The following is a 16,327-nucleotide window of genomic DNA, read 5'->3' as shown; positions in this document are numbered from 1 at the left end:
TCAGCCAATGGTGCAGTCAAATGTCCCTTCTACATTTTTGTCATGCTGCAGGCAGTGCCACTGGAGCCAGCATGATGCTCTTCCTCATATTCAACACGTGTCAATTGAAACACCTCCCAATGTCATCTTGGCGATGCCTATAAACACCCCAGGACTTTGATGAATTTTTCTCAACAGCAAGTGAGGCAGTTTTCCTGCAAACGGCTGGATGTACCTCAACAAGGAACGCATTGTGGTTCTATTTTGAAGATGTTTGTGTTATTACCTGTAAAGACTTGAATGCCTAACATAATCCCTGTAGACGAGGTGGCCGAGTGGTTAAGGCGATGGACTGCTAATCTGCTGTACACGCGTGGTTTCGAATCCCACCTTTGTCGATTTTAACTTTTGAAATCTTTTTTAAACATCTGCATTGCTCTAAGCACCATTGCCATTGGCTTTCAAAGAACATACAGACAAAAGTGAAAATATGCATGTTAGTTGATTAAGAAGGACACAAACAAGGTTGTCGTGTTACTGGCAGGAATGCAATCTGCTGTGCTTGACTACCCTTTGAGCCAGAATCCGGATAGAAATTTAAAAAAGCAAAGGTAATATCCATATTGTCTCTCTGCTGCCATGTACATGTTTTTTTCAACTTTCACGCATCACATCTCCTCATTAGTCACCCTAAAATTGCACGGAATACGCACAAATTAGCTGCTCCTCAAAAAATCGGCCAGAAAAAAACAGGTCAAATCACAATCATATACATACATTCTCACACACCCTTCAAATATGTCTACCCAGTAAACATCATGTTGTGTGCTCGTTGTGTTGCTGTTATGTGTCGTAACCTGAGGGGCTCTGTAGCTCAGTGGCAGAGCACTGGTCTTGTAAACCAGGGGTCGTGAGTTCGATCCTCATCAGGGCCTCCAAATGGTAATTTTCTTGAACATTGTTGAATAGGAACTGATATTGCACATTGTACCTGTGCAACCTTTTACCAATGGATTCGGGCCTATAACAAAGCCACAAGCGCAAGGTGTCTGAATAGTCTGTGGGGAAGGTCGGCTTTCTGGACCTAATTTCTTCAAGAAAAAGACCTTGATAATCTTGTGATGACAGATGCAGATGATCACGGTGAAGCCCTTACTCTATTGAACAGTACAGCGGTTCTGTGTTGCACGCCTTTCTCTATTTTCAGGGACGTTGATGTGGCAAAATTTAATTGGAAAAGGGTTATTGCCATCACTCACTATTTAAATTCAATGACATCACAGGAAGCAGCAGCATCTGAACTTTGATCTTGGCTGGAAACGTTGAATGATGCCAAACACTGGGAAACTGGAGCTTGCGTTATGCTGGTTTTACTACTAATGGTGTGCCATACGGAAGCTCAAGCACCTTCCTCTGGATTAGTGTTGTGAACCCTCCAGGAGCTCTTGTTATATTTTTCTGAACTTCAACTTGATGTGTTTATCTATCAATGGCCGGGTAAGGAAGAACGAGTCAACGATCTTGTTTCTATTATGACAAACATGATCTATTTTTCACTGACTTTGCACCACCATTGTTTTATCTCTTCTTTAAGCATGGGACTCGAGCACCGTTCCCAAACAGACGAGGTGGCCGAGTGGTTAAGGCGATGGACTGCTAATCCATTGTGCTCTGCACGCGTGGGTTCGAATCCCACCTTCATCGTATTTTTTCTTTATAGTCTGCATTTAAACATAGACCAAAGTCTTTCAACCTCCCTGTGAAAGACAGGAATGAGTACAGATATGGAAATAGAGATGTAAAAATAAGTTCATTGGTGCAGGCGGAGAATGAAATTAGTCAAAGACTTTCCTCGTAGGTTTCCATTCTTTACTATTATAGGAGCCAAAATCAGCGCAGTTAGTAAACTCCCAAGCTTACATCCCAAATTCTTTTTTCTTTTAGTTGTCTGCCTTTTACATGTTCCTTTTGCCATCATTCTGACCTGCTATCTAAACTCATGAACCTGTTCAGCATCCTACTCAATACATACATACCCGTAAAAGTACATACTCAAACGCATACCGACAATGTATCACCAACATAAGCACACACGCTTTCGCAAATCAGATGTATGATGACGTACTGAACACATGCAGAGATATACAGCCATTTTTACACAACCAGAAATTCATATACCTGGAGATCTACCTAGGTAAAACCCATGGTTTCTTTGCACTTTCTGTTGTTGGCTGTGAGCAAGCAGCAGGTGGCCTTGTAGCTCAGTGGCAGAGCACTGGTCTCGTAAACCAGGGGTCATGAGTTCAAACCTCATCAGGGCCTCGGGCGGATTATTTTCAAAAAGCACGGGGAAGAGAAGCCAGAGTTGCACCATCTACAGAGAACCTTTTATGACGGGATGCATCCTCATAATTGAAGTCTTCCACAGAAGGAGTGAAATAGAGTTCGAGAGGAAGGCCTAATGTTTTCAGGCAAAGACTGACAAAAACCTTGCAATGTCGCATGTAGCTGCTTTGGTGAAAAGACTGTTCAAGTTCACAATGCAACGGAGGGGTGTTCCCCATCTCCATACAATCATCTCTTTGATAATGTAAACGTGCCAGGCGTGTTGAAAGACAAAGACAGACACAACCGCACATACCAGTTGAAGAAAGACAGCCAGCAAACACATTTGTATAGAGGTAAGCAAGCCTCAATTAGAGATGTGAGTCCCTCCGTTTCTGCGGGAGTCCACAAGTTTATTAAAAAATGAACACATATCTTTCATGTTCTAATGATTACCAATCTTTCTGATTAGCTCTGCATAGCTCCAATGGCTATGTGTGTGTGTGTGTGTGTATGTGCCCGTGTGTGTAGGGGAAGGGGTCAGTAGATGTGTTCACGCAGAGCAAGTTGCATACATCGCCAACAGCCATTCTCTCCTGCTCCTGTGCATCCAGTTCGGAAGCGAACCCACCCAATTGTTCTATATGTCTGCTACCCTGACCGCATTCACACATCATTGGCTATTAGTATGCAGCTTGTGGGTGCTGTCAATGGGATATAAGCACCATTCCCCATGTCTGCAATAGCTAGACCAGATTCTGAGGTATGATGAGCAGGGGTCCAGGCACTTCGCCTGACAAACGCTGGGCTTAGCCCTGCCGGGCCTAGCCCTGAGGGGCCTAACTGGGCATGGCCCTGTGTAAGGTAGGGTGAGCAGGGGACCACTTGCAACTAACCTTCGGCACCAATCAGGCATGGAGAGGTCTGTGCAAATGCCCAGCCCTTTAGCAATCTCGATCTGCAAAACCTTCAACTCCTAATTCTCATGGCTCCCAGAAGCCCTAGCCCATATGCAAATGAGGCGAGTTCCTATCAGCATCCTTGTTCTGCTTGATTTTATCAAAGTGACTGCCTGATTAGTGAAAGGGTATTTATTCTCAGAGGTTTGCTTCAAAGGCGATAATGCAGTAAATAGACAACATTATTCTTTGTAAGTTGATATTGTCTCCTGGATCCTACTCCAGTAACCCTTTTTCTACCTTTACAAATGTCTTCCGTAAGTGGTGCTCAGCAGAAAATGGAGTATAATAACAGTTGACATTTTTTATTTTCTGTTCTATTTTCAAAAACCCTCCGTAGCTGTATTTAAAGCGCAAACACCCCATAAATAACTTGCAATGAGTATTCCATGTCTAAAAGGCAGAGGAGCTGTCATACAACATTAACTGACAATCAAGGAAACCTTGAGGTGAACCAAAAAATGTCCAGAACATTTATTGGTTCAATAATTCAGTTTTGAGGTGAATTAGTAAAAAGTTCCAAAGTTGCTCCAGGTGAGGCTTGAACTCACAACCTCGGCATTGCTCACTGCATGTACTGCTGTATAAGTACCGCGCGCTAACCGATTGCGCCACTGGAGCTGCTGTGTTTTGGTTTTCGACATGAAACTACACCCACAAACACACACACAAGTGTACAAAAGCACCCACAAGCTCTGGCATTGTCTTTTTAGCTGACACCAAATTATGGGTGCCTTGTAGTGCCCATATTGTGCCACTGGAGCTTACCTTTTAGCCTGATATACACTTTGTCACTGATGTTCAGCCAATGGTGCAGTCAAATGTCCCTTCTACATTTTTGTCATGCTGCAGGCAGTGCCACTGGAGCCAGCATGATGCTCTTCCTCATATTCAACACGTGTCAATTGAAACACCTCCCAATGTCATCTTGGCGATGCCTATAAACACCCCAGGACTTTGATGAATTTTTCTCAACAGCAAGTGAGGCAGTTTTCCTGCAAACGGCTGGATGTACCTCAACAAGGAACGCATTGTGGTTCTATTTTGAAGATGTTTGTGTTATTACCTGTAAAGACTTGAATGCCTAACATAATCCCTGTAGACGAGGTGGCCGAGTGGTTAAGGCGATGGACTGCTAATCTACTGTACACGCGTGGTTTCGAATCCCACCTTTGTCGATTTTAACTTTTGAAATCTTTTTTAAACATCTGCATTGCTCTAAGCACCATTGCCATTGGCTTTCAAAGAACATACAGACAAAAGTGAAAATATGCATGTTAGTTGATTAAGAAGGACACAAACAAGGTTGTCGTGTTACTGGCAGGAATGCAATCTGCTGTGCTTGACTACCCTTTGAGCCAGAATCCGGATAGAAATTTAAAAAAGCAAAGGTAATATCCATATTGTCTCTCTGCTGCCATGTACATGTTTTTTTCAACTTTCACGCATCACATCTCCTCATTAGTCACCCTAAAATTGCACGGAATACGCACAAATTAGCTGCTTCTCAAAAAATCGGCCAGAAAAAAACAGGTCAAATCACAATCATATACATACATTCTCACACACCCTTCAAATATGTCTACCCAGTAAACATCATGTTGTGTGCTCGTTGTGTTGCTGTTATGCGTCGTAACCTGAGGGGCTCTGTAGCTCAGTGGCAGAGCACTGGTCTTGTAAACCAGGGGTCGTGAGTTCGATCCTCATCAGGGCCTCCAAATGGTAATTTTCTTGAACATTGTTGAATAGGAACTGATATTGTACCTGTGCAACCTTTTACCAATGGATTCGGGCCTATAACAAAGCCACAAGCGCAAGGTGTCTGAATAGTCTGTGGGGAAGGTCGGCTTTCTGGACCTAATTTCTTCAAGAAAAAGACCTTGATAATCTTGTGATGACAGATGCAGATGATCACGGTGAAGCCCTTACTCTATTGAACAGTACAGCGGTTCTGGGTTGCACGCCTTTCTCTATTTTCAGGGACGTTGATGTGGCAAAATTTAATTGGAAAAGGGTTATTGCCATCACTCACTATTTAAATTCAATGACATCACAGGAAGCAGCAGCATCTGAACTTTGATCTTGGCTGGAAACGTTGAATGATGCCAAACACTGGGAAACTGGAGCTTGCGTTATGCTGGTTTTACTACTAATGGTGTGCCATACGGAAGCTCAAGCACCTTCCTCTGGATTAGTGTTGTGAACCCTCCAGGAGCTCTTGTTATATTTTTCTGAACTTCAACTTGATGTGTTTATCTATCAATGGCCGGGTAAGGAAGAACGAGTCAACGATCTTGTTTCTATTATGACAAACATGATCTATTTTTCACTGACTTTGCACCACCATTGTTTTATCTCTTCTTTAAGCATGGGATTCGAGCACCGTTCCCAAACAGACGAGGTGGCCGAGTGGTTAAGGCGATGGACTGCTAATCCATTGTGCTCTGCACGCGTGGGTTCGAATCCCACTTTCGTCGTATTTTTTCTTTATAGTCTGCATTTAAACATAGACCAAAGTCTTTCAACCTCCCTGTGAAAGACAGGAATGAGTACAGATATGGAAATAGAGATGTAAAAATAAGTTCATTGGTGCAGGCGGAGAATGAAATTAGTCAAAGACTTTCCTCGTAGGTTTCCATTCTTTACTATTATAGGAGCCAAAATCAGCGCAGTTAGTAAACTCCCAAGCTTACATCCCAAATTCTTTTTTCTTTTAGTTGTCTGCCTTTTACATGTTCATTTTGCCATCATTCTGACCTGCTATCTAAACTCATGAACCTGTTCAGCATCCTACTCAATACATACATACCCGTAAAAGTACATACTCAAACGCATACCGACAATGTATCACCAACATAAGCACACACGCTTTCGCAAATCAGATGTATGATGACGTACTGAACACATGCAGAGATATACAGCCATTTTTACACAACCAGAAATTCATATACCTGGAGATCTACCTAGGTAAAACCCATGGTTTCTTTGCACTTTCTGTTGTTGGCTGTGAGCAAGCAGCAGGTGGCCTTGTAGCTCAGTGGCAGAGCACTGGTCTCGTAAACCAGGGGTCATGAGTTCAAACCTCATCAGGGCCTCGGGCGGATTATTTTCAAAAAGCACGGGGAAGAGAAGCCAGAGTTGCACCATCTACAGAGAACCTTTTATGACGGGATGCATCCTCATAATTGAAGTCTTCCACAGAAGGAGTGAAATAGAGTTCGAGAGGAAGGCCTAATGTTTTCAGGCAAAGACTGACAAAAACCTTGCAATGTCGCATGTAGCTGCTTTGGTGAAAAGACTGTTCAAGTTCACAATGCAACGGAGGGGTGTTCCCCATCTCCATACAATCATCTCTTTGATAATGTAAACGTGCCAGGCGTGTTGAAAGACAAAGACAGACACAACCGCACATACCAGTTGAAGAAAGACAGCCAGCAAACACATTTGTATAGAGGTAAGCAAGCCTCAATTAGAGATGTGAGTCCCTCCGTTTCTGCGGGAGTCCACAAGTTTAATAAAAAATGAACACATATCTTTCATGTTCTAATGATTACCAATCTTTCTGATTAGCTCTGCATAGCTCCAATGGCTATGTGTGTGTGTGTGTGTGTATGTGCCCGTGTGTGTAGGGGAAGGGGTCGGTAGATGTGTTCACGCAGAGCAAGTTGCATACATCGCCAACAGCCATTCTCTCCTGCTCCTGTGCATCCAGTTCGGAAGCGAACCCACCCAATTGTTCTATATGTCTGCTACCCTGACCGCATTCACACATCATTGGCTATTAGTATGCAGCTTGTGGGCGCTGTCAATGGGATATAAGCACCATTCCCCATGTCTGCAATAGCTAGACCAGATTCTGAGGTATAATGAGCAGGGGTCCAGGCACTTCGCCTGACAAACGCCGGGCTTAGCCCTGCCGGGCCTAGCCCTGAGGGGCCTAACTGGGCATGGCCCTGTGTAAGGTAGGGTGAGCAGGGGACCACTTGCAACTAACCTTCGGCACCAATCAGGCATGGAGAGGTCTGTGCAAATGCCCAGCCCTTTAGCAATCTCGATCTGCAAAACCTTCAACTCCTAATTCTCATGGCTCCCAGAAGCCCTAGCCCATATGCAAATGAGGCGAGTTCCTATCAGCATCCTTGTTCTGCTTGATTTTATCAAAGTGACTGCCTGATTAGTGAAAGGGTATTTATTCTCAGAGGTTTGCTTCAAAGGCGATAATGCAGTAAATAGACAACATTATTCTTTGTAAGTTGATATTGTCTCCTGGATCCTACTCCAGTAACCCTTTTTCTACCTTTACAAATGTCTGAGCTTCAACTTGATGTGTTTATCTATCAATGGCCGGGTAAGGAAGAACGAGTCAACGATCTTGTTTCTATTATGACAAACATGATCTATTTTTCACTGACTTTGCACCACCATTGTTTTATCTCTTCTTTAAGCATGGGACTCGAGCACCGTTCCCAAACAGACGAGGTGGCCGAGTGGTTAAGGCGATGGACTGCTAATCCATTGTGCTCTGCACGCGTGGGTTCGAATCCCACCTTCGTCGTATTTTTTCTTTATAGTCTGCATTTAAACATAGACCAAAGTCTTTCAACCTCCCTGTGAAAGACAGGAATGAGTACAGATATGGAAATAGAGATGTAAAAATAAGTTCATTGGTGCAGGCGGAGAATGAAATTAGTCAAAGACTTTCCTCGTAGGTTTCCATTCTTTACTATTATAGGAGCCAAAATCAGCGCAGTTAGTAAACTCCCAAGCTTACATCCCAAATTCTTTTTTTCTTTTAGTTGTCTGCCTTTTACATGTTCCTTTTGCCATCATTCTGACCTGCTATCTAAACTCATGAACCTGTTCAGCATCCTACTCAATACATACATACCCGTAAAAGTACATACTCAAACGCATACCGACAATGTATCACCAACATAAGCACACACGCTTTCGCAAATCAGATGTATGATGACGTACTGAACACATGCAGAGATATACAGCCATACAAATGTCTTCCGTAAGTGGTGCTCAGCAGAAAATGGAGTATAATAACAGTTGACATTTTTTATTTTCTGTTCTATTTTCAAAAACCCTCCGTAGCTGTATTTAAAGCGCAAACACCCCATAAATAACTTGCAATGAGTATTCCATGTCTAAAAGGCAGAGGAGCTGTCATACAACATTAACTGACAATCAAGGAAACCTTGAGGTGAACCAAAAAATGTCCAGAACATTTATTGGTTCAATAATTCAGTTTTGAGGTGAATTAGTAAAAAGTTCCAAAGTTGCTCCAGGTGAGGCTTGAACTCACAACCTCGGCATTGCTCACTGCATGTACTGCTATATAAGTACCGCGCGCTAACCGATTGCGCCACTGGAGCTGCTGTGTTTTGGTTTTCGACATGAAACTACACCCACAAACACACACACAAGTGTACAAAAGCACCCACAAGCTCTGGCATTGTCTTTTTAGCTGACACCAAATTATGGGTGCCTTGTAGTGCCCATATTGTGCCACTGGAGCTTACCTTTTAGCCTGATATACACTTTGCCACTGATGTTCAGCCAATGGTGCAGTCAAATGTCCCTTCTACATTTTTGTCATGCTGCAGGCAGTGCCACTGGAGCCAGCATGATGCTCTTCCTCATATTCAACACGTGTCAATTGAAACACCTCCCAATGTCATCTTGGCGATGCCTATAAACACCCCAGGACTTTGATGAATTTTTCTCAACAGCAAGTGAGGCAGTTTTCCTGCAAACGGCTGGATGTACCTCAACAAGGAACGCATTGTGGTTCTATTTTGAAGATGTTTGTGTTATTACCTGTAAAGACTTGAATGCCTAACATAATCCCTGTAGACGAGGTGGCCGAGTGGTTAAGGCGATGGACTGCTAATCTGCTGTACACGCGTGGGTTCGAATCCCACCTTCGTCGTATTTTTTCTTTATAGTCTGCATTTAAACATAGACCAAAGTCTTTCAACCTCCCTGTGAAAGACAGGAATGAGTACAGATATGGAAATAGAGATGTAAAAATAAGTTCATTGGTGCAGGCGGAGAATGAAATTAGTCAAAGACTTTCCTCGTAGGTTTCCATTCTTTACTATTATAGGAGCCAAAATCAGCGCAGTTAGTAAACTCCCAAGCTTACATCCCAAATTCTTTTTTCTTTTAGTTGTCTGCCTTTTACATGTTCCTTTTGCCATCATTCTGACCTGCTATCTAAACTCATGAACCTGTTCAGCATCCTACTCAATACATACATACCCGTAAAAGTACATACTCAAACGCATACCGACAATGTATCACCAACATAAGCACACACGCTTTCGCAAATCCGATGTATGATGACGTACTGAACACATGCAGAGATATACAGCCATTTTTACACAACCAGAAATTCATATACCTGGAGATCTACCTAGGTAAAACCCATGGTTTCTTTGCACTTTCTGTTGTTGGCTGTGAGCAAGCAGCAGGTGGCCTTGTAGCTCAGTGGCAGAGCACTGGTCTCGTAAACCAGGGGTCATGAGTTCAAACCTCATCAGGGCCTCGGGCGGATTATTTTCAAAAAGCACGGGGAAGAGAAGCCAGAGTTGCACCATCTACAGAGAACCTTTTATGACGGGATGCATCCTCATAATTGAAGTCTTCCACAGAAGGAGTGAAATAGAGTTCGAGAGGAAGGCCTAATGTTTTCAGGCAAAGACTGACAAAAACCTTGCAATGTCGCATGTAGCTGCTTTGGTGAAAAGACTGTTCAAGTTCACAATGCAACGGAGGGGTGTTCCCCATCTCCATACAATCATCTCTTTGATAATGTAAACGTGCCAGGCGTGTTGAAAGACAAAGACAGACACAACCGCACATACCAGTTGAAGAAAGACAGCCAGCAAACACATTTGTATAGAGGTAAGCAAGCCTCAATTAGAGATGTGAGTCCCTCCGTTTCTGCGGGAGTCCACAAGTTTATTAAAAAATGAACACATATCTTTCATGTTCTAATGATTACCAATCTTTCTGATTAGCTCTGCATAGCTCCAATGGCTATGTGTGTGTGTGTGTGTGTATGTGCCCGTGTGTGTAGGGGAAGGGGTCGGTAGATGTGTTCACGCAGAGCAAGTTGCATACATCGCCAACAGCCATTCTCTCCTGCTCCTGTGCATCCAGTTCGGAAGCGAACCCACCCAATTGTTCTATATGTCTGCTACCCTGACCGCATTCACACATCATTGGCTATTAGTATGCAGCTTGTGGGCGCTGTCAATGGGATATAAGCACCATTCCCCATGTCTGCAATAGCTAGACCAGATTCTGAGGTATGATGAGCAGGGGTCCAGGCACTTCGCCTGACGAACGCCTGACAAACGCTGGGCTTAGCCCTGCCGGGCCTAGCCCTGAGGGGCCTAACTGGGCATGGCCCTGTGTAAGGTAGGGTGAGCAGGGGACCACTTGCAACTAACCTTCGGCACCAATCAGGCATGGAGAGGTCTGTGCAAATGCCCAGCCCTTTAGCAATCTCGATCTGCAAAACCTTCAACTCCTAATTCTCATGGCTCCCAGAAGCCCTAGCCCATATGCAAATGAGGCGAGTTCCTATCAGCATCCTTGTTCTGCTTGATTTTATCAAAGTGACTGCCTGATTAGTGAAAGGGTATTTATTCTCAGAGGTTTGCTTCAAAGGCGATAATGCAGTAAATAGACAACATTATTCTTTGTAAGTTGATATTGTCTCCTGGATCCTACTCCAGTAACCCTTTTTCTACCTTTACAAATGTCTTCCGTAAGTGGTGCTCAGCAGAAAATGGAGTATAATAACAGTTGACATTTTTTATTTTCTGTTCTATTTTCAAAAACCCTCCGTAGCTGTATTTAAAGCGCAAACACCCCATAAATAACTTGCAATGAGTATTCCATGTCTAAAAGGCAGAGGAGCTGTCATACAACATTAACTGACAATCAAGGAAACCTTGAGGTGAACCAAAAAATGTCCAGAACATTTATTGGTTCAATAATTCAGTTTTGAGGTGAATTAGTAAAAAGTTCCAAAGTTGCTCCAGGTGAGGCTTGAACTCACAACCTCGGCATTGCTCACTGCATGTACTGCTGTATAAGTACCGCGCGCTAACCGATTGCGCCACTGGAGCTGCTGTGTTTTGGTTTTCGACATGAAACTACACCCACAAACACACACACAAGTGTACAAAAGCACCCACAAGCTCTGGCATTGTCTTTTTAGCTGACACCAAATTATGGGTGCCTTGTAGTGCCCATATTGTGCCACTGGAGCTTACCTTTTAGCCTGATATACACTTTGCCACTGATGTTCAGCCAATGGTGCAGTCAAATGTCCCTTCTACATTTTTGTCATGCTGCAGGCAGTGCCACTGGAGCCAGCATGATGCTCTTCCTCATATTCAACACGTGTCAATTGAAACACCTCCCAATGTCATCTTGGCGATGCCTATAAACACCCCAGGACTTTGATGAATTTTTCTCAACAGCAAGTGAGGCAGTTTTCCTGCAAACGGCTGGATGTACCTCAACAAGGAACGCATTGTGGTTCTATTTTGAAGATGTTTGTGTTATTACCTGTAAAGACTTGAATGCCTAACATAATCCCTGTAGACGAGGTGGCCGAGTGGTTAAGGCGATGGACTGATAATCTACTGTACACGCGTGGTTTCGAATCCCACCTTTGTCGATTTAAACTTTTGAAATCTTTTTTAAACATCTGCATTGCTCTAAGCACCATTGCCATTGGCTTTCAAAGAACATACAGACAAAAGTGAAAATATGCATGTTAGTTGATTAAGAAGGACACAAACAAGGTTGTCGTGTTACTGGCAGGAATGCAATCTGCTGTGCTTGACTACCCTTTGAGCCAGAATCCGGATAGAAATTTAAAAAAGCAAAGGTAATATCCATATTGTCTCTCTGCTGCCATGTACATGTTTTTTTCAACTTTCACGCATCACATCTCCTCATTAGTCACCCTAAAATTGCACGGAATACGCACAAATTAGCTGCTCCTCAAAAAATCGGCCAGAAAAAAACAGGTCAAATCACAATCATATACATACATTCTCACACACCCTTCAAATATGTCTACCCAGTAAACATCATGTTGTGTGCTCGTTGTGTTGCTGTTATGCGTCATAACCTGAGGGGCTCTGTAGCTCAGTGGCAGAGCACTGGTCTTGTAAACCAGGGGTCGTGAGTTCGATCCTCATCAGGGCCTCCAAATGGTAATTTTCTTGAACATTGTTGAATAGGAACTGATATTGCACATTGTACCTGTGCAACCTTTTACCAATGGATTCGGGCCTATAACAAAGCCACAAGCGCAAGGTGTCTGAATAGTCTGTGGGGAAGGTCGGCTTTCTGGACCTAATTTCTTCAAGAAAAAGACCTTGATAATCTTGTGATGACAGATGCAGATGATCACGGTGAAGCCCTTACTCTATTGAACAGTACAGCGGTTCTGGGTTGCACGCCTTTCTCTATTTTCAGGGACGTTGATGTGGCAAAATTTAATTGGAAAAGGGTTATTGCCATCACTCACTATTTAAATTCAATGACATCACAGGAAGCAGCAGCATCTGAACTTTGATCTTGGCTGGAAACGTTGAATGATGCCAAACACTGGGAAACTGGAGCTTGCGTTATGCTGGTTTTACTACTAATGGTGTGCCATACGGAAGCTCAAGCACCTTCCTCTGGATTAGTGTTGTGAACCCTCCAGGAGCTCTTGTTATATTTTTCTGAACTTCAACTTGATGTGTTTATCTATCAATGGCCGGGTAAGGAAGAACGAGTCAACGATCTTGTTTCTATTATGACAAACATGATCTATTTTTCACTGACTTTGCACCACCATTGTTTTATCTCTTCTTTAAGCATGGGACTCGAGCACCGTTCCCAAACAGACGAGGTGGCCGAGTGGTTAAGGCGATGGACTGCTAATCCATTGTGCTCTGCACGCGTGGGTTCGAATCCCACCTTCGTCGTATTTTTTCTTTATAGTCTGCATTTAAACATAGACCAAAGTCTTTCAACCTCCCTGTGAAAGACAGGAATGAGTACAGATATGGAAATAGAGATGTAAAAATAAGTTCATTGGTGCAGGCGGAGAATGAAATTAGTCAAAGACTTTCCTCGTAGGTTTCCATTCTTTACTATTATAGGAGCCAAAATCAGCGCAGTTAGTAAACTCCCAAGCTTACATCCCAAATTCTTTTTTCTTTTAGTTGTCTGCCTTTTACATGTTCCTTTTGCCATCATTCTGACCTGCTATCTAAACTCATGAACCTGTTCAGCATCCTACTCAATACATACATACCCGTAAAAGTACATACTCAAACGCATACCGACAATGTATCACCAACATAAGCACACACGCTTTCGCAAATCAGATGTATGATGACGTACTGAACACATGCAGAGATATACAGCCATTTTTACACAACCAGAAATTCATATACCTGGAGATCTACCTAGGTAAAACCCATGGTTTCTTTGCACTTTCTGTTGTTGGCTGTGAGCAAGCAGCAGGTGGCCTTGTAGCTCAGTGGCAGAGCACTGGTCTCGTAAACCAGGGGTCATGAGTTCAAACCTCATCAGGGCCTCGGGCGGATTATTTTCAAAAAGCACGGGGAAGAGAAGCCAGAGTTGCACCATCTACAGAGAACCTTTTATGACGGGATGCATCCTCATAATTGAAGTCTTCCACAGAAGGAGTGAAATAGAGTTCGAGAGGAAGGCCTAATGTTTTCAGGCAAAGACTGACAAAAACCTTGCAATGTCGCATGTAGCTGCTTTGGTGAAAAGACTGTTCAAGTTCACAATGCAACGGAGGGGTGTTCCCCATCTCCATACAATCATCTCTTTGATAATGTAAACGTGCCAGGCGTGTTGAAAGACAAAGACAGACACAACCGCACATACCAGTTGAAGAAAGACAGCCAGCAAACACATTTGTATAGAGGTAAGCAAGCCTCAATTAGAGATGTGAGTCCCTCCGTTTCTGCGGGAGTCCACAAGTTTATTAAAAAATGAACACATATCTTTCATGTTCTAATGATTACCAATCTTTCTGATTAGCTCTGCATAGCTCCAATGGCTATGTGTGTGTGTGTGTGTGTATGTGCCCGTGTGTGTAGGGGAAGGGGTCAGTAGATGTGTTCACGCAGAGCAAGTTGCATACATCGCCAACAGCCATTCTCTCCTGCTCCTGTGCATCCAGTTCGGAAGCGAACCCACCCAATTGTTCTATATGTCTGCTACCCTGACCGCATTCACACATCATTGGCTATTAGTATGCAGCTTGTGGGTGCTGTCAATGGGATATAAGCACCATTCCCCATGTCTGCAATAGCTAGACCAGATTCTGAGGTATGATGAGCAGGGGTCCAGGCACTTCGCCTGACGAACGCCTGACAAACGCCGGGCTTAGCCCTGCCGGGCCTAGCCCTGAGGGGCCTAACTGGGCATGGCCCTGTGTAAGGTAGGGTGAGCAGGGGACCACTTGCAACTAACCTTCGGCACCAATCAGGCATGGAGAGGTCTGTGCAAATGCCCAGCCCTTTAGCAATCTCGATCTGCAAAACCTTCAACTCCTAATTCTCATGGCTCCCAGAAGCCCTAGCCCATATGCAAATGAGGCGAGTTCCTATCAGCATCCTTGTTCTGCTTGATTTTATCAAAGTGACTGCCTGATTAGTGAAAGGGTATTTATTCTCAGAGGTTTGCTTCAAAGGCGATAATGCAGTAAATAGACAACATTATTCTTTGTAAGTTGATATTGTCTCCTGGATCCTACTCCAGTAACCCTTTTTCTACCTTTACAAATGTCTTCCGTAAGTGGTGCTCAGCAGAAAATGGAGTATAATAACAGTTGACATTTTTTATTTTCTGTTCTATTTTCAAAAACCCTCCGTAGCTGTATTTAAAGCGCAAACACCCCATAAATAACTTGCAATGAGTATTCCATGTCTAAAAGGCAGAGGAGCTGTCATACAACATTAACTGACAATCAAGGAAACCTTGAGGTGAACCAAAAAATGTCCAGAACATTTATTGGTTCAATAATTCAGTTTTGAGGTGAATTAGTAAAAAGTTCCAAAGTTGCTCCAGGTGAGGCTTGAACTCACAACCTCGGCATTGCTCACTGCATGTACTGCTGTATAAGTACCGCGCGCTAACCGATTGCGCCACTGGAGCTGCTGTGTTTTGGTTTTCGACATGAAACTACACCCACAAACACACACACAAGTGTACAAAAGCACCCACAAGCTCTGGCATTGTCTTTTTAGCTGACACCAAATTATGGGTGCCTTGTAGTGCCCATATTGTGCCACTGGAGCTTACCTTTTAGCCTGATATACACTTTGTCACTGATGTTCAGCCAATGGTGCAGTCAAATGTCCCTTCTACATTTTTGTCATGCTGCAGGCAGTGCCACTGGAGCCAGCATGATGCTCTTCCTCATATTCAACACGTGTCAATTGAAACACCTCCCAATGTCATCTTGGCGATGCCTATAAACACCCCAGGACTTTGATGAATTTTTCTCAACAGCAAGTGAGGCAGTTTTCCTGCAAACGGCTGGATGTACCTCAACAAGGAACGCATTGTGGTTCTATTTTGAAGATGTTTGTGTTATTACCTGTAAAGACTTGAATGCCTAACATAATCCCTGTAGACGAGGTGGCCGAGTGGTTAAGGCGATGGACTGCTAATCTACTGTACACGCGTGGTTTCGAATCCCACCTTTGTCGATTTTAACTTTTGAAATCTTTTTTAAACATCTGCATTGCTCTAAGCACCATTGCCATTGGCTTTCAAAGAACATACAGACAAAAGTGAAAATATGCATGTTAGTTGATTAAGAAGGACACAAACAAGGTTGTCGTGTTACTGGCAGGAATGCAATCTGCTGTGCTTGACTACCCTTTGAGCCAGAATCCGGATAGAAATTTAAAAAAGCAAAGGTAATATCCATATTGTCTCTCTGCTGCCATGTACATGTTTTTTTCAACTTTCACGCATCACATCTCCTC

At 43.4% G+C, this 16,327-nt stretch overlaps 19 non-coding genes across 19 annotated transcripts; 15 read left to right on the top strand and 4 right to left on the bottom strand.

Moving 5' to 3' along the window:
• Window positions 1-842: 842 nt before the first annotated feature.
• TRNAT-UGU (transfer RNA threonine (anticodon UGU)) lies at window positions 843-914 on the top strand. Its single transcript has one exon. It is a non-coding gene; the product is annotated as a tRNA-Thr (tRNA).
• A 687-nt stretch (window positions 915-1,601) lies between these two features.
• On the top strand, window positions 1,602-1,683 carry TRNAS-GCU (transfer RNA serine (anticodon GCU)). Its single transcript has one exon. It is a non-coding gene; the product is annotated as a tRNA-Ser (tRNA).
• A 546-nt stretch (window positions 1,684-2,229) lies between these two features.
• TRNAT-CGU (transfer RNA threonine (anticodon CGU)) lies at window positions 2,230-2,301 on the top strand. The gene has a single exon. It is a non-coding gene; the product is annotated as a tRNA-Thr (tRNA).
• A 1,488-nt stretch (window positions 2,302-3,789) lies between these two features.
• TRNAI-UAU (transfer RNA isoleucine (anticodon UAU)) lies at window positions 3,790-3,884 on the bottom strand. Its single transcript has 2 exons — window positions 3,847-3,884; window positions 3,790-3,825 (listed from the first exon to the last, which is right to left on the bottom strand). It is a non-coding gene; the product is annotated as a tRNA-Ile (tRNA).
• A 480-nt stretch (window positions 3,885-4,364) lies between these two features.
• Window positions 4,365-4,441, top strand: TRNAS-GCU (transfer RNA serine (anticodon GCU)). Its single transcript has one exon. It is a non-coding gene; the product is annotated as a tRNA-Ser (tRNA).
• Window positions 4,442-4,906: 465 nt separating this feature from the next.
• Window positions 4,907-4,978, top strand: TRNAT-UGU (transfer RNA threonine (anticodon UGU)). Its single transcript has one exon. It is a non-coding gene; the product is annotated as a tRNA-Thr (tRNA).
• A 680-nt stretch (window positions 4,979-5,658) lies between these two features.
• Window positions 5,659-5,740, top strand: TRNAS-GCU (transfer RNA serine (anticodon GCU)). The gene has a single exon. It is a non-coding gene; the product is annotated as a tRNA-Ser (tRNA).
• Window positions 5,741-6,286: 546 nt separating this feature from the next.
• On the top strand, window positions 6,287-6,358 carry TRNAT-CGU (transfer RNA threonine (anticodon CGU)). The gene has a single exon. It is a non-coding gene; the product is annotated as a tRNA-Thr (tRNA).
• Window positions 6,359-7,736: 1,378 nt separating this feature from the next.
• Window positions 7,737-7,818, top strand: TRNAS-GCU (transfer RNA serine (anticodon GCU)). Its single transcript has one exon. It is a non-coding gene; the product is annotated as a tRNA-Ser (tRNA).
• A 731-nt stretch (window positions 7,819-8,549) lies between these two features.
• TRNAI-UAU (transfer RNA isoleucine (anticodon UAU)) lies at window positions 8,550-8,644 on the bottom strand. The gene is made up of 2 exons: window positions 8,607-8,644; window positions 8,550-8,585 (listed from the first exon to the last, which is right to left on the bottom strand). It is a non-coding gene; the product is annotated as a tRNA-Ile (tRNA).
• A 480-nt stretch (window positions 8,645-9,124) lies between these two features.
• On the top strand, window positions 9,125-9,201 carry TRNAS-GCU (transfer RNA serine (anticodon GCU)). The gene has a single exon. It is a non-coding gene; the product is annotated as a tRNA-Ser (tRNA).
• A 546-nt stretch (window positions 9,202-9,747) lies between these two features.
• Window positions 9,748-9,819, top strand: TRNAT-CGU (transfer RNA threonine (anticodon CGU)). Its single transcript has one exon. It is a non-coding gene; the product is annotated as a tRNA-Thr (tRNA).
• A 1,499-nt stretch (window positions 9,820-11,318) lies between these two features.
• TRNAI-UAU (transfer RNA isoleucine (anticodon UAU)) lies at window positions 11,319-11,413 on the bottom strand. The gene is made up of 2 exons: window positions 11,376-11,413; window positions 11,319-11,354 (listed from the first exon to the last, which is right to left on the bottom strand). It is a non-coding gene; the product is annotated as a tRNA-Ile (tRNA).
• Window positions 11,414-11,893: 480 nt separating this feature from the next.
• On the top strand, window positions 11,894-11,970 carry TRNAI-GAU (transfer RNA isoleucine (anticodon GAU)). Its single transcript has one exon. It is a non-coding gene; the product is annotated as a tRNA-Ile (tRNA).
• Window positions 11,971-12,435: 465 nt separating this feature from the next.
• On the top strand, window positions 12,436-12,507 carry TRNAT-UGU (transfer RNA threonine (anticodon UGU)). The gene has a single exon. It is a non-coding gene; the product is annotated as a tRNA-Thr (tRNA).
• A 687-nt stretch (window positions 12,508-13,194) lies between these two features.
• Window positions 13,195-13,276, top strand: TRNAS-GCU (transfer RNA serine (anticodon GCU)). Its single transcript has one exon. It is a non-coding gene; the product is annotated as a tRNA-Ser (tRNA).
• Window positions 13,277-13,822: 546 nt separating this feature from the next.
• Window positions 13,823-13,894, top strand: TRNAT-CGU (transfer RNA threonine (anticodon CGU)). The gene has a single exon. It is a non-coding gene; the product is annotated as a tRNA-Thr (tRNA).
• A 1,499-nt stretch (window positions 13,895-15,393) lies between these two features.
• Window positions 15,394-15,488, bottom strand: TRNAI-UAU (transfer RNA isoleucine (anticodon UAU)). The gene is made up of 2 exons: window positions 15,451-15,488; window positions 15,394-15,429 (listed from the first exon to the last, which is right to left on the bottom strand). It is a non-coding gene; the product is annotated as a tRNA-Ile (tRNA).
• A 480-nt stretch (window positions 15,489-15,968) lies between these two features.
• Window positions 15,969-16,045, top strand: TRNAS-GCU (transfer RNA serine (anticodon GCU)). The gene has a single exon. It is a non-coding gene; the product is annotated as a tRNA-Ser (tRNA).
• Window positions 16,046-16,327: the final 282 nt, after the last annotated feature.

Source organism: Ambystoma mexicanum, chromosome 13 (genome assembly GCF_040938575.1).
Source record: "Ambystoma mexicanum isolate Mex_15411 chromosome 13, UKY_AmexF1_1, whole genome shotgun sequence".
In the NCBI taxonomy this organism is placed as follows: Eukaryota; Metazoa; Chordata; class Amphibia; order Caudata; family Ambystomatidae; genus Ambystoma; species Ambystoma mexicanum.
The sequence above is the reverse complement of the archived record's forward strand: the minus strand, read 5'-3'. Positions and strand labels throughout refer to the sequence as shown.